At 41.7% G+C, this 13,115-nt stretch overlaps 1 long non-coding RNA gene across 1 annotated transcript; it reads right to left on the bottom strand.

Annotated features, from left to right (window-relative positions):
• Positions 1-487: 487 nt before the first annotated feature.
• LOC148896239 (uncharacterized) lies at positions 488-6,426 on the bottom strand. The gene is made up of 3 exons (XR_016115249.1): positions 6,263-6,426; positions 656-732; positions 488-576 (listed from the first exon to the last, which is right to left on the bottom strand). It is a non-coding gene; the product is annotated as an uncharacterized LOC148896239 (long non-coding RNA).
• Positions 6,427-13,115: the final 6,689 nt, after the last annotated feature.

The raw sequence follows: 13,115 nt of genomic DNA, 5'->3' as shown, positions 1-13,115 counted from the left end.
AAGCAAAAAAGTGGTGTCGGTTGTCCTTTAAATCATGGTTATTGTTTGCTACTTTGGATTTTTTTTTTTTTTGCGTTTTCTGTTTTTTTACCAATACAAATTTTCAAGCTGACCATGCTCCCCCTGCCTGCTTTTTAGCTCCTTCCATCTACCACACAACCTGACAGTGTGCTCATTTTTGGAGATGACATCACGTCAACACGATCACTTGGATGTGAAAAGGACACAGGCAGATGTTGCTGTTGAAAATAAACCATATACAGTGAAACCTCAACTTACGAACTTAATTGGTTCCCAGACGGAGTGTGTAAGGCAAAAAGTGTATCAAAAAAATTCCCATAGGAAACCATGAAAATGGGAATAATCCGTTCCCGGGTTTCCATAAAAAATACTTTTCAACTAAATAAGCCTTAAAACTACACACAACATAACTTATTCTATGTATAATAAATGTGATATTGTATTGTAATGAAAGAAATACACTGCATTGTATCATAAAGTCACTTTATTTACATTTGTGATGGTCATTGATGGCTTGATGGAATGGCGTTGGAGGTCGAAGGTCAAAGGGAGTTGCTGTTTGGAAAGAGAGGCACATTACATGATGACTGTAATTAAAGAAATAAACTGTGCTGTAAAATAAAGTTTTATTTACCTTTTTGATGGTCGTTGATGGCTTATGGATGGAGAGTCACCTTCCATAAGGACTGTTGGTAACTTCTCTTCTTTTTTCTTTGGAGACTCCTCATCATTTTTGCTGATTAAAAACCTCTTAATTGACACCTGTAGCTTTCTGACTTGTAAGGTCTTACAAAGCTGAGGCATCACATTATCGTTCATCATGATGATTGTCAAAGCCACAGTCTTTTCTGGATGGAACTGTTCGGTAAAAGCCTGCACATCATTCCACTTTGCCAACATTGCCTTTATGAGCTCACATGATGCTGGAGCCATCTCCTCCTCGCTCTCAGATGTTCGTTGCTGGCTTCAAAATCCTCAATAAGCGGCAAACTCCCAGGTTGGCGCATGGCGATATCGGCGTGAATTAGCCGTGCTTTCTCGCATAAAATAGCTTTACTCATTTTGTCGCCGGATAGCTGCTTTTCGTTAATCCAAATTAACAGAAGTTTTTCACCTTCTTCGATTGACAGAGACCATCGCTTTGAGAGCACGGAAACACCTTTTGCAACAGACGCACCTTTGATGGCTTCTCTGTTCCGAAGAAAGGTAGCAATGGTTGACTTAGCATAGCCGTGCTCGGCCACTAAATCACACAAACGCACACCTCGTTCGTGTTCGTGTCAATTATGTCCTTCTTCTCAGCGACGGTGATTTTATTTTGTGTCTTCTTGGGCTGAACACGAGCCTGTAGTGTTTTTTTTCGGTCCTATCATAGTAAAATTATCAGCAAAAAGCTCCAAGTAGGCGATCGACGTGTGCATTCTATGAGAGGGGGTGTGGAAAGTAGCGCCGGCTGGAGCGCTGTTCGGTCGTGTGCTTCCGCCGAAGATCACTCCGCCAGATCCGAAGGAAGGTCCTGTGCTTTAGTGTTGTCATGATCTGGTTGGCGACCAACGGGTGGCACTGTCTGCCCCGCCTGCACCTCCACAGGTGCTGGTCGTCCCGATCAGTGGCGGACTGCCACGTTCGGATTGGCGACCAACGGGTAGCGACGTCAGCCCTGCCTGCAGCCTCGCAGGTGCTCGTCGTTTTAATCAGTGACACTTAAAAGGACTCCCGGATCGACCATCCGGTGTCGGTTCATTGTTTGTTGCATGCTTTGTCCGTAATCGCATGCATTGTATGCTGTGCATGTGTTTGTTTAACCTTGGCGGACTTTTACACTTGGTTTTCTTTTGATACTTTTCTTTGTTCAGATGATTTTGATTTTTTATATTTTGTTCCTGCTGACCTTTATTTTAATACAATTTGTCAAACAACCTCCTGCTCCCTCCTGCCTGCTTTTTGGGATCCGCACCCGCCATCACCACCACGCAAACCGTGACTGAATGAACCGAACAACCATCGGATCCCGCAGGTACAATGGACCCGTCTCATTTCCATCCTGTGCCTGGCAATGATACATCCACGTTAGGCCACGCCTCGTTGAGTTTGAATTGCGTCACTCGACGAGCCGTAACGTCCACGTCAACGTCCGGCCGAGACCTCCTTCCAGGTGGCCGTCCAGGGTGACACTGGGTGACGTCCAGCCACGCTGTCGTTGTGCATGACGAATTGAGTCGCATCCACGACGAGCCGTGCAACGTCCGTGTCAACGTCAGTCCGAGACCCCAGTCACCGCTGGATCCCGGAGCGGCTCAGGACTGGTCTCGTTTCGCGGTGCCGGGCAGTTCACGCCCACGTCGGCATCCGGCCGAGACCTGGTCCCATACGGCCGTTCGGGGTGCCACTCTGCGTCTGGCGTTTCGACGTCCGCATTGAGCCATGCGTCGTCGCACTCACGCCCACGACGATCCGTGCCGCATCTTCGTCCACCCCAGGCCGAGTCCCGTTCCCATCAGGCTGCCGCCCGTCGTATGCTAGAGAGGCAGCAGTTGCCGTCTCCACCATTGTTCCTTGGCGAGTGGACCTTTTGGGAGACTGTTGGGACTTCTGGAAGCAGCCCCTTGAAGGGGGGGTACTGTCATGATCTGGTTGGCGACCAACGGGTGGCGCTGTCGGCCCCGCCTGCACCTCCACAGGTGCTGGTCGTCCCGATCAGTGGCGGACCGCCACGTTCGCATTGGCGACCAACGGGTAGCGACGTCAGCCCTGCCTGAAGCCTCGCAGGTGCTGGTCGTTTTAATCAGTGACACTTAAAAGGACTCCCGGCACGACCATCCGGTTCATTGTTTGTTGCATGCTTTGTCTGCAATCGCATGCATTATATGATGTGCATGTGTTTGTTTAACCTTGGCGGACTTTTACACTTGGTTTTCTTTTGATACTTTTTTCTGTTCAGATGATTTTGATGTTTTACATTTTGTGACCTTATATATATATATATATATATGGTGACAATGCCATACTTTATTTATAATGGTTTGTCATTATCACTTCCGCTATTTATTACATTTTCTTCAAGCCTGGAGAAATTATTGAAGACACTTGTACGCTTGGCCATCAAGGTTTAAAATCTATGTCAGCTGTTAGTAATCATAATACAAATTCTCTAGATTTTATTTTACCCAGAGTCAAGACTTTGAGGATTTTGGGGGATTTTTTATTTCGAACATATGCTGGGTAAAGTACATGTTCTTGTTATTAGGGGTGGGGTGGGAGGTGGTGGGTAGGGTTGGGCTGGTGAATGCACGTGACCCAGAAGTCGACATGACCTCAAATAACCCTCAGCAGTTTCCCACACATCAAACCAATGTGTTCGGGAAAGGAGGTGAGATGGAATAAAAGCAAGAAGTAAGTTGGCCCTTAAAGCAGCTTCAGTTCTACATAGTGGACTGATTAGCTGATACTGTGGCAACAATACCACAACATGAAGGGTGGGGTTTACTTCTCTTCTGTCTTTTGACACGGCTCACACACACTGACATAATCTGCAGTGAAGCATACGCTGCATTCCTAGCACAGCCCAACAAATGGGTGTTAACCCTCTTAAATCAAATCAACACAAATATTATCATCATTACCTGCAACATGTGGAAATTCTGAAAGAGCTCCCTGAGGTAAACAAGATATTCTTCTCCATCGTTATAATCTATCCATCACTGCCACACCGGCACCTCAACTGACTCTCTATGGAAGAATACAATCAATGTTGTGTGCTTCATCCTATATGTTTGTTTCAGTCTTAGACAGAGCAGACAGAAGGTGACCCTCATTGTTGGTATGGAGTAGCTTTCATTTTCAAAATATGTACTTCGACATGATTTTAACAAGAATTTAGTTTTTATTTTCACTGCCGACTTAGAGCGGCCCCAAAATGCTCACAACTGAAATGGCCCCTGGTTTGGACATTTTTTGATCCATTTATCTTCACAAGTGTGACACGGTATGCTGGAGCTGATCTCAGTTGTCTTTGAGCAGTCGGCAGGGGAAACCCTGAAATGGTTGCCAGCCAATCGCAGGGTACACACAGTCATAGTATCATATTTTGCAAGGTGGTGATGGTGGGTGCGGATCCCAAAAAGCAGGCAGGAGGGAGCAGAAGGTTGTGTTTGACAAATTGTAATAAAATAAAGCCAGCAGGAACAAAATCTAAAACATCAAAATCATCTGAACGGAAAAAAATACAAAGTATCAAAAGAAAACCATGATTAAAAGTCCGCCAAGGTTAAACAAACACATGCACCGCACACAATGCATACAATTGCATACAACAGCATACAATGCGTTCAACAATTACCCGACACAGAATGGTCGTGCCGGGAGTCCTTTTAACTGTCACTGATTGTAACAACCAGCACCTGTGCAGGTGCAGGCGGGGCCGACAGCGCCACCCGTTGGTCGCAAACGAGATCATGACACATAGAAGAACAACCATCCGTGCTTACACTCACAACGCCGGACCATTTAAAGTCTTCCAGTAACTTGCCGCATTTGTTTGTGGAATTTGGGAGGAAATCGAAGAACATGAAAGCTCCACACAGGAGGTGAAAAATCGAACCCTGGACCTTTGCACTGTGATGAGGATGTGCTTACCAGTTTACCACAGGTCCCCCTACTCATTTAAATATAATTTTTAAAGTAAGATATTTCCTCACCTGGCGCGGGTCAATTTTAAGTTACTATAACGATGTTCATCCTGAGATGGCAGACATTGCTTATTTGTGCCTCAAGCCTAAGACAGTAATTTCTCTATCAGGGAAAAAGAGCATCTTGGGGAATCAGAATCATATATATATATATATATATATATATATATATATATATATATATATATATATATATACCAGATAATGTACTTACCGAATTTATCGAATGAAAAACTATCTGTCTCATTTGACATGCACCTTTACAAATAGTGCACCGACAATACATTTGAGTGATCTTGAGTGAGATAGCTCATTCATTTGCGGATTTTGAATGATATCCTTTTGAATTATATATATCTTTAAGTTAGATGTTTTTGCGCAGAAAATGCACAAAATAAGTGACTATTGCTTCCTTGTCATATTTTACTGAGCCACCATGTCAGTGATGTGCTCGTGCAGTTTACTGAACTGTAAGAAAAGCTATCCCAGTCGGGGGAAATGATCAACTTACAAAAAAGAGTTTTCACTGAGGCATAAGGTAGTCATGCAATGCGAGTTGTAATACACGTAGGAGTAGAGACATATGGTAACAATATGATGCAGACACTTCCAGATCGACCTCAAGAAGGAAAGAGAAAATGAATCACAGTCTTTACCATAGTATCACACCCAACTGTTTTTATCTTTTATTTATGTATTTCTTTCTTTAGTTATTTAATTTATTTTTTTGTTCATTTAGTCATTTATTTATTTTTATGTACGTATATGGGTGATGTTTGTAACATAATCCAACTTAGGCACATGACTTGGCATCATAAACCCTCCAATTTTCAGGCTATTTTGGGAGTTTTCCTAATTGAGCTGTTGCAGATAAATGCACTTCAAAACCACGGAAACAATGGAAACTGAGCAAATTTGTGATTAATCAGCTGAGACATGCAAACTAATACTATTCATCCGTTGAGATCCACAATTGGTTTTTAATCCATTTAACACCTAAATGAAAGTTCTGAACAACTGAGGGTATTAACCTTTCCATGATCCCTTTAATCTGATAATATGATAAACTGCCCACCGTCATAACGGTTTTACCTGAAGGGGATAATTGCTCATTAGCTAACTGAATAGACAATATTTAATACATGGTTTAAAAGCACATGAACAAATAAAAATAATTGATCAACTTGTTTTATTTGCAAGTCTTATGGTGTCTGTGTCAGGGTGAGGCTAAGGCTGATGTGGAATAATTAGTTTGTGATTTTGGAGGATAAAGTCAAGACACAGGAGGGGTGCTCAGCCAACAACACCTCTCAGGTGTGTTTTCAGCTGCTGATTGAAAAACAACATCAGCATAAAAATAAGAATAACAAACATAATAATAATAATAACAAAATAATAATAATAATAATAATAATAATAGACATGGGTTAAATACGATAACACAAGATTAAAATATATTATTATAATCTGTGAAAATAAATATAAAATAACAATAATGAATAAATAAATACCAATAATGAATGAGTGGGCCGGTAGGCAAGTGGTTAGCTCACCGGCTTCACAGTGTAGAGGTCGCCGGTTCTCCCCGATTCTCCCCGGGCCCGTGTGGGTTATCTGCGGGTCCTTCGGTTTCCTCCCACCTTCCAAAAACATGCATGGCAGGCAGATTGAAGACCCCAAAATTGTCCCGAGGTGTGAGTGTAAGAGTGACTGTTGTTTGTCCTTGTGTGCCCTGCGATTGGCTGGCAACCAATTCAGGGTGTCCCCCGCCTCGTGCCCAAAGACAGCTGGGATTGGCTCCAGCACCCCACGCCCTAATGAGGAGTAAGCGCTACGGAAAATGGATGGATGGATAATGAATGAAAAAATAACTAATATATTAGTTATGTATTTAAATAACTAATAAATAAAAAAATAAAAAAATAAATAGACCTTTGTGCTGAAGAGGAAGTGGTCCAACAAAGAATGAAAATAATGTTGGCCAGAGTCTCACTTGTATCTCAGAAGTCTGGCTTTATTCTCAGAATTCTGACTTTAATCTCAGACGTCTGACTTTAATATTTGATTTATTTATTTATTTTTGCTTTGGCCCTATTCCCTTTTGTGTCTGTGTAGGAGCATATTTTTTGTTGGCTGAGTTTCCAAAAGTGTCATTAGGTCTGTCCAGAAATTGGCAATTTTAATTGGTGTGTGGGAACCAAGTACAAAATATTGCTTTATTTCAGAAATAAAAACACTGTTCATGTCATAATTCCAACAGATCTTAAGACCTGAATTATTAATTAAGACCTCTCAAACAATGCTCATAACGGGAGGACACAAAACATCAATAAGAGAAGGTAAACAAAAGTAATGTTAGTGTATCGCCAGTCACTGCTGAAAATGGTGTGTGATCCAGATTCAACTGTTTAGTGTCAGCGCAGTCGAAAAGTCAACTGATGGGATGACGAAATGTGTTTGCTGCAGATGCGCTTTCTTGTTGCTTTCAAATCATCTGACAAGGATATGAAGTACATCAGTGCTGTCACATCCTCGTCAGCGGCAGGAGCGTGCCCCTCCCCTCCTGTCTCATCCTCCTCTGCTCCTGGAGCGGGCCCCGCCCCTCCCTGCTCTCCGGACTCACTCACCTGTTCCCCATTTCTTTAATTGTGCCTTCTGGCTATAAAAGCCACCCTTACCGTTTGGTCTGTGCCGGTGTATTCTCGGAAGTTCCCCGTCACCCAGCCGCACGCAGGTCTGGTTCGTTTCGTTCCTTTGTCTGATTTTCTGTTTTGCCTCATGTGTCTCAGTAAAGACTTTTATTGAATCACTGTCTCCACCGAGTATTTCGGATCCAACCTTTACTACCTCCCGTCGTCCCTCGAGTTCTGTCACTACTTACCAATTCTAATTTTTTTTCAATGTACTAAGTACAAATTATGAATTCTGCAAACACAATTTCAAATCAAATCAGTTATGTGCACATGCAGTGCGCATCATCACTGGAAATTGAAAAAGTCTGTTTGTACAGTAAATAGGTCAGGCCAAACTCAATTTAAAGTCAAGTCAGACACCACAAGGATTACTTTCAAGAGCCAACATCAACATGAAAGCAGGCAAAGGCAATGCAAACTGTGTCCAATGTTACTTGTTTGTCTTTTACTTTGAAATTGTCCCTTGTGGGGCGTTGCGTAGTAGCTAATGAACGACCCATTGTGGCAGTTGCCTTGAATTGACATTAACTGCAAAGGTGTGGCCTGACCAGTGAAGTGCGGTGAGGTTCATGGCTGGTGAGGCACTGACGTCATCACAGTCAGATTTACAAACATGTCACCATTTGATTGGCAACAGTTAACATGTTTTGTTTAAAATGCCATGTCAGCATTCTTTACATAAACTGTAGCATAGAAAAAATAAAAATAAAAAAACATTATTGTTTTACCTTTACTTATAAATGAAGTCCATGCACCGCTCCTTCTGAAGAAAGACATCGATAACTTCTTTGTAGAAGCATTCTTCCGTTTTAAAAGTCTCTCTATTTCTTTCAATTTACATATGTAATCCTCCATTCTGAAAATAAGGCCAAGCAACACGAAAAAAATGACTGGATGGTTGCACTTAACTTGCTAACTGTTTACTGTAGCTTGCTGTCACTAATTCTATTATTCTGCAGCTGAGGAGGCACAGAAGAATCTCTAATCACCAGCGCCCCCTGTCATGAGGCAGGAGAACTGTGTACCTCACCTCTGCACACAGTTTTGATAAAATAAAACAATATATAGCCTCACCTGCCTCCCCTGACTGCACGTCACCTATATATATATATATATATATATATATATATATATATATATATATATGCCTTTTTGTATCTTGAGAATTTTTGGTTTCATTCCCTATTCTTTCTTTCTGACATTTGTTAAATGACCACAGAGGGTACCCACAGTTTGTGAGTGCTCTCTTGATATGTTTTGACTCCTTTTCTCTACCTTCAACGCTTGTTGGTAATACCAACAAGCATCCCGCTTCTTGGTAAAAAACGAGAGGAGTAGCAGTACCTTACATTGCAGGAGTTTCTGAAAAACTACAAAGAGTCCTTTGGCAACACAAAATTCCTACTTATTTCAAACCGATAAACACTTTAAGGAAAAAAATAGTGCATCCAAAAGATAGGGTGCCAAATGAAAAACAAAGTAATGTAGTTCATTCAATACATTGTAAGAATGAACATTGTCAAGCAGTACATTGGGGAGACTAAACAAATTCTCAAAAAAATACTTTATTAACAAAGCAGGGATAATGGGCCTCAATCGGCAGTACATATGCACCTAAAAGATAGCAACCACTCATTTGACGACAATGAGGTTAAAATCTTAGCGAAATAACATAGATGGTTTGAAAGGGGAGTAAAAGAAGTTATTTTCATAAAACAAATAAATCCTTCATTAAACCGGTTTGGTTTGGTGAGGTTCAATTTGGATCATTCATACAATAGCCTGCTTAGGCAACATTGGATTAGTAATACTGATGAGGTGATACCGGTCGAAATGGAACAATCAGGCCAGTCGTTAGTCAGAAGGACAGGAACTATCAGTGGAGCAGCTGCAGTGGGTAGTCCTCTGCTCCCCCCTACCTGAGTGCAGGGACCTATCATAGCAGAGTCCGGCACCGCCATGTCTGGACAGTAGGGATATACAGTAAAGTCTCGTTATATCGATATCGGATATATCGATAGTCCCGGTTATATCGATACTATTTCTATTTACGCACGGAGAAAATTACATGCAAACAGGGTCGGATATATCGATAGTCCCGGTTATATCGATATTTTTTCGGACTCCCTTGAATATCGAGATAACGAGACTTTACTGTATATAGGGCATAAACTACCAGTAAGACTTTAGTTTGCTGACAAAGTTTCTTGGATAAGAAGCGAAACGACCGACACCTTCAAAAAAGTACAGACGACGGCTGAAGAAACCTTTTCATCGATGGACCACTCCTGTATGACTGAGAGCTTACACAGACGTATTAACTGTGGCAAGTTTGTGACAACATAGTCAAAACACTTCAGTTTGTATACTCAAGCATTTTTTTTTTGTCATAAAGTTCCATCAAAGTCATGTGTTCATTTTGGTTTGTTGTTGAACATTTTGGGGAACATTTTGTTGGTGGAGGGGCTGTAATCATGTCATGAACTACATGTAATTACTGTATTTTAAAGATGTATAGCAGAAAATGTGTTTTGTTAATTCTTTTCACCAATTGAACAGAAACAAACCTCAGGGACAATGGGAAAGCAAAACACTGACACAAGCACACACACACTCACACACGCACACGCGCGCACACACACACACACACTGGCACCGCCCCCCTCCTCACACACACACACACACACACACATGAACATGCACATGCACGCACACAAATATCCTCATTTTTAAATGAAAAGGTTAATTGCTTTGTGAAAGAACTGCTATGTTTAAGTACATCACATTTTGCAATGTCAACATGGTCTCTCACTTAAAACTGAGATTTTCTTTTTCCATGACGGGATTCCTTTTTGTAGTGTGTGGTAGGGTTTGAATATTTTCTCAAGGGCCTCTCAACAGTTGTCAAGATGCAGACTTGCATAAACTAGTTGAACATTATTATTTGTTTGTAGAGGGAATCAAAGTGAATCTCATTGCTTTGAAAGTATTTTGCAGACGAGTTCCTCCTGAGGTCTTCAACAAGGTAGTCCTAAGATTACAGGGGAGAGACAGACAGACAGACAGACAGACAGACAGACAGACAGACAGACAGACAGAGAAAGTGAGAGATAGACAGGGTAATTGAGTTCTTGGGGGAGCAGACAGTGGCAGGCAAGCTATCCGTTAAAATGATTCAGGAGAGGTCTTTCTGTCACACACCCTCAGGCTGCGTTTTGTGGTCCCAATGGTGGACAATGATTAATGAAGTGCCTGACCCATTCAGAAGAGATGCAACGAAGATGCGGAGCCCACGGTGCAGCTTCCTCCAGGGAGAAGCAGATTTAGCTGATTTGCGTTGCTTCTCCCTCTGCAGCAGCAGGCATCTCAGGGGTTCTGAAAGACTGGGCCAGTTGAAGAAGAGCGTCGGAGGATGGGTGGGCAGGTTCAGCACTCAGATGGTGTTCTGTGATGCGATTGTTGATTTGAATCACTCGTGATTAATTGCGTGAGAGATTCAGGCTCATCCCAAATGGACAACTGACGTCACTTTTTTGTTTCCTAACTGACATCAGAAAAACGTTTTATAGCATCTAAAATACCCAAAACACGAAGTATGATATTTTTATTCAAATGCAAAACACCAATAAAAATGACTTAGTGTCCAAAATCTGCAAAAAAATTGAGCTGCGAGTTGGGCATTTTCAGAAAGTCCCGCCCCCAGTTCATGACGTCACGCCAAGACGTCTTGCATTGCTGGAGAATCAAAACAATGGCTTCAGATTCAGAGAATATGCTTTCTTGTTACACATCCAGTTATGAATATGATTCAAATAGTTCTGAAGAGGAAAGCATACATGTTTGCAATCGATTAAATAATTTATTCCGTGCCATTTTGAGGCAACATTGGGGGGAAATGTCTCACCCAAAAAGAGGCAGAACATGGCCACCGAGCTGTTGTGAGGAATGAACCAGCCCGTTTCCACAGGCTGATAAATTCCTTCCATGGAGCTTGGATGCCTTCTTCTGGCTCTTTCTGGTGCAACACTAGGTTCTCAGACCAAACAATCATTGACGTGATGGAAGGACTGCTACAATGTGTCCTTTTTTTCGGTCAGGGACGTTCCTTCAGTGACGTCACGTACGGACTCGTCACCAACTCAAAAACAACACTATGGGAATATTCAGCACGAGTCTTAAAACGTAAAATATAGCTATATGCGGTGGAATCTTTGTAAAATACGCTCAGTAGAAGTCATTTGAAGCCATTTTACAAATTATGAACACAACTTGTCCGGAGACGTCGGTTGTCCTTTAAAGCTCCTCAGAAAGCCCGCAAATTATAGCTTTTTTCCCCAGCCTCATTCCATGCACTTGGCACCGCCCAACGCAATCTTGAGGGCACCACAAGACCAGAAACAAGATCACAGAAAAATACTGCAGGACCCACCGCACCCTGCCCACCACCTTTTCCAGCTTCTCCCCTCAGGCAGCCACTACGATCCATGCGCATCAAATCCAGTACGCACTTAAACAGCATCTTCTTTTTAGACATTAACTCCCTCAACAGTAACCCTACAACAGTACCTAGATAGTGTATCCTTGCAATTTTCCACAGCTCTGTGGAACAGCGTCCCATTATAGTCAGTGTAGTTCCAGCACCAGACATTTTAAATTTGCATAATTACACACTACTTGTAACACAAATACAGCTTCTGGTCACTTTAAAATTTTTCCATTTTTTTCTGCACCAACTGTACAAGTGTTATCACATTATATTTTCCGACTGATAATTTTATCTTTGTCTCATACTTTGCACATTGTCTCACAGCTGTCATTGGATGGTACTACCACACAATGGTTTACTTAAAATACGGAATTCCCTTCCATACATATTTGTCATGTCCTTGTTATGATGATACGAGTGCAGCCTGTTCTTCCGGAGACAAATTCCTTCCCGATTCTGGCTTTAAGAGGCGAAAATCCTGCATTTGATAGCATAGACCACAACTGACTGAAATTCCCCGAATTAATTACACCAGCATTTTGCCTGAAGTCTGATTTATGAAGGATTTGATCGCCTATCAAGACTTGCCGGATGGGAACATTCACAATCATGCTTCTGCAAATGTGCTAGCTATATCTGTAAAGATTAGTTTCCCACTATTTTGTGCAGTTCAAAAAAGTTTTTAAAAAGTTGATATCTCTTAGTGTGGATGAGACTGTGTTCAAGTCAGTACCTCATCCAAGTGTGCTCCACACTTTCACAACGTTGGGATTTATCAATGCGCCACATGATTGTGACAATCCAAAATCTAAATTATAATGTCAATTCCAAATAATCCTTAACCTCTATATACTTGAATTTCATACATCATCATTTTCGTTCGCTGACAAAGCCTCTTCGATGTGAAGCGAAACGAAGGACACCTTCAAAGAAGTACCGATGACAGCCGAAGAAATCTTTTCATCGATGAACCACTCATGTACATCTGAGAGCTTAAACAGTCAGTTAAAAGGCAGTTTAATTAAATTATTCCTGTATTTCTTTATTTTGAGCAATTGGCCTACATTATATATGTATGCTTAAACACCATTAACCTGTAATTGTATAGTTTTATTATGTCGGCAGTGCTTGGTTTTAATTCTGCATTTTTTTCCACAACGCAATGGGCTTTTTACTTCCGCATGCACATACCCTGTGCACATTATGAGGAAAAAAACACATTTTCTA

This window comes from Hippocampus bargibanti, linkage group LG06, assembly GCF_051943395.1.
Source record: "Hippocampus bargibanti isolate YZ-2025 linkage group LG06, ASM5194339v1, whole genome shotgun sequence".
Classification (NCBI taxonomy): domain Eukaryota; kingdom Metazoa; phylum Chordata; class Actinopteri; order Syngnathiformes; family Syngnathidae; genus Hippocampus; species Hippocampus bargibanti.
This window is presented reverse-complemented; position numbering and strand designations above follow the sequence as displayed.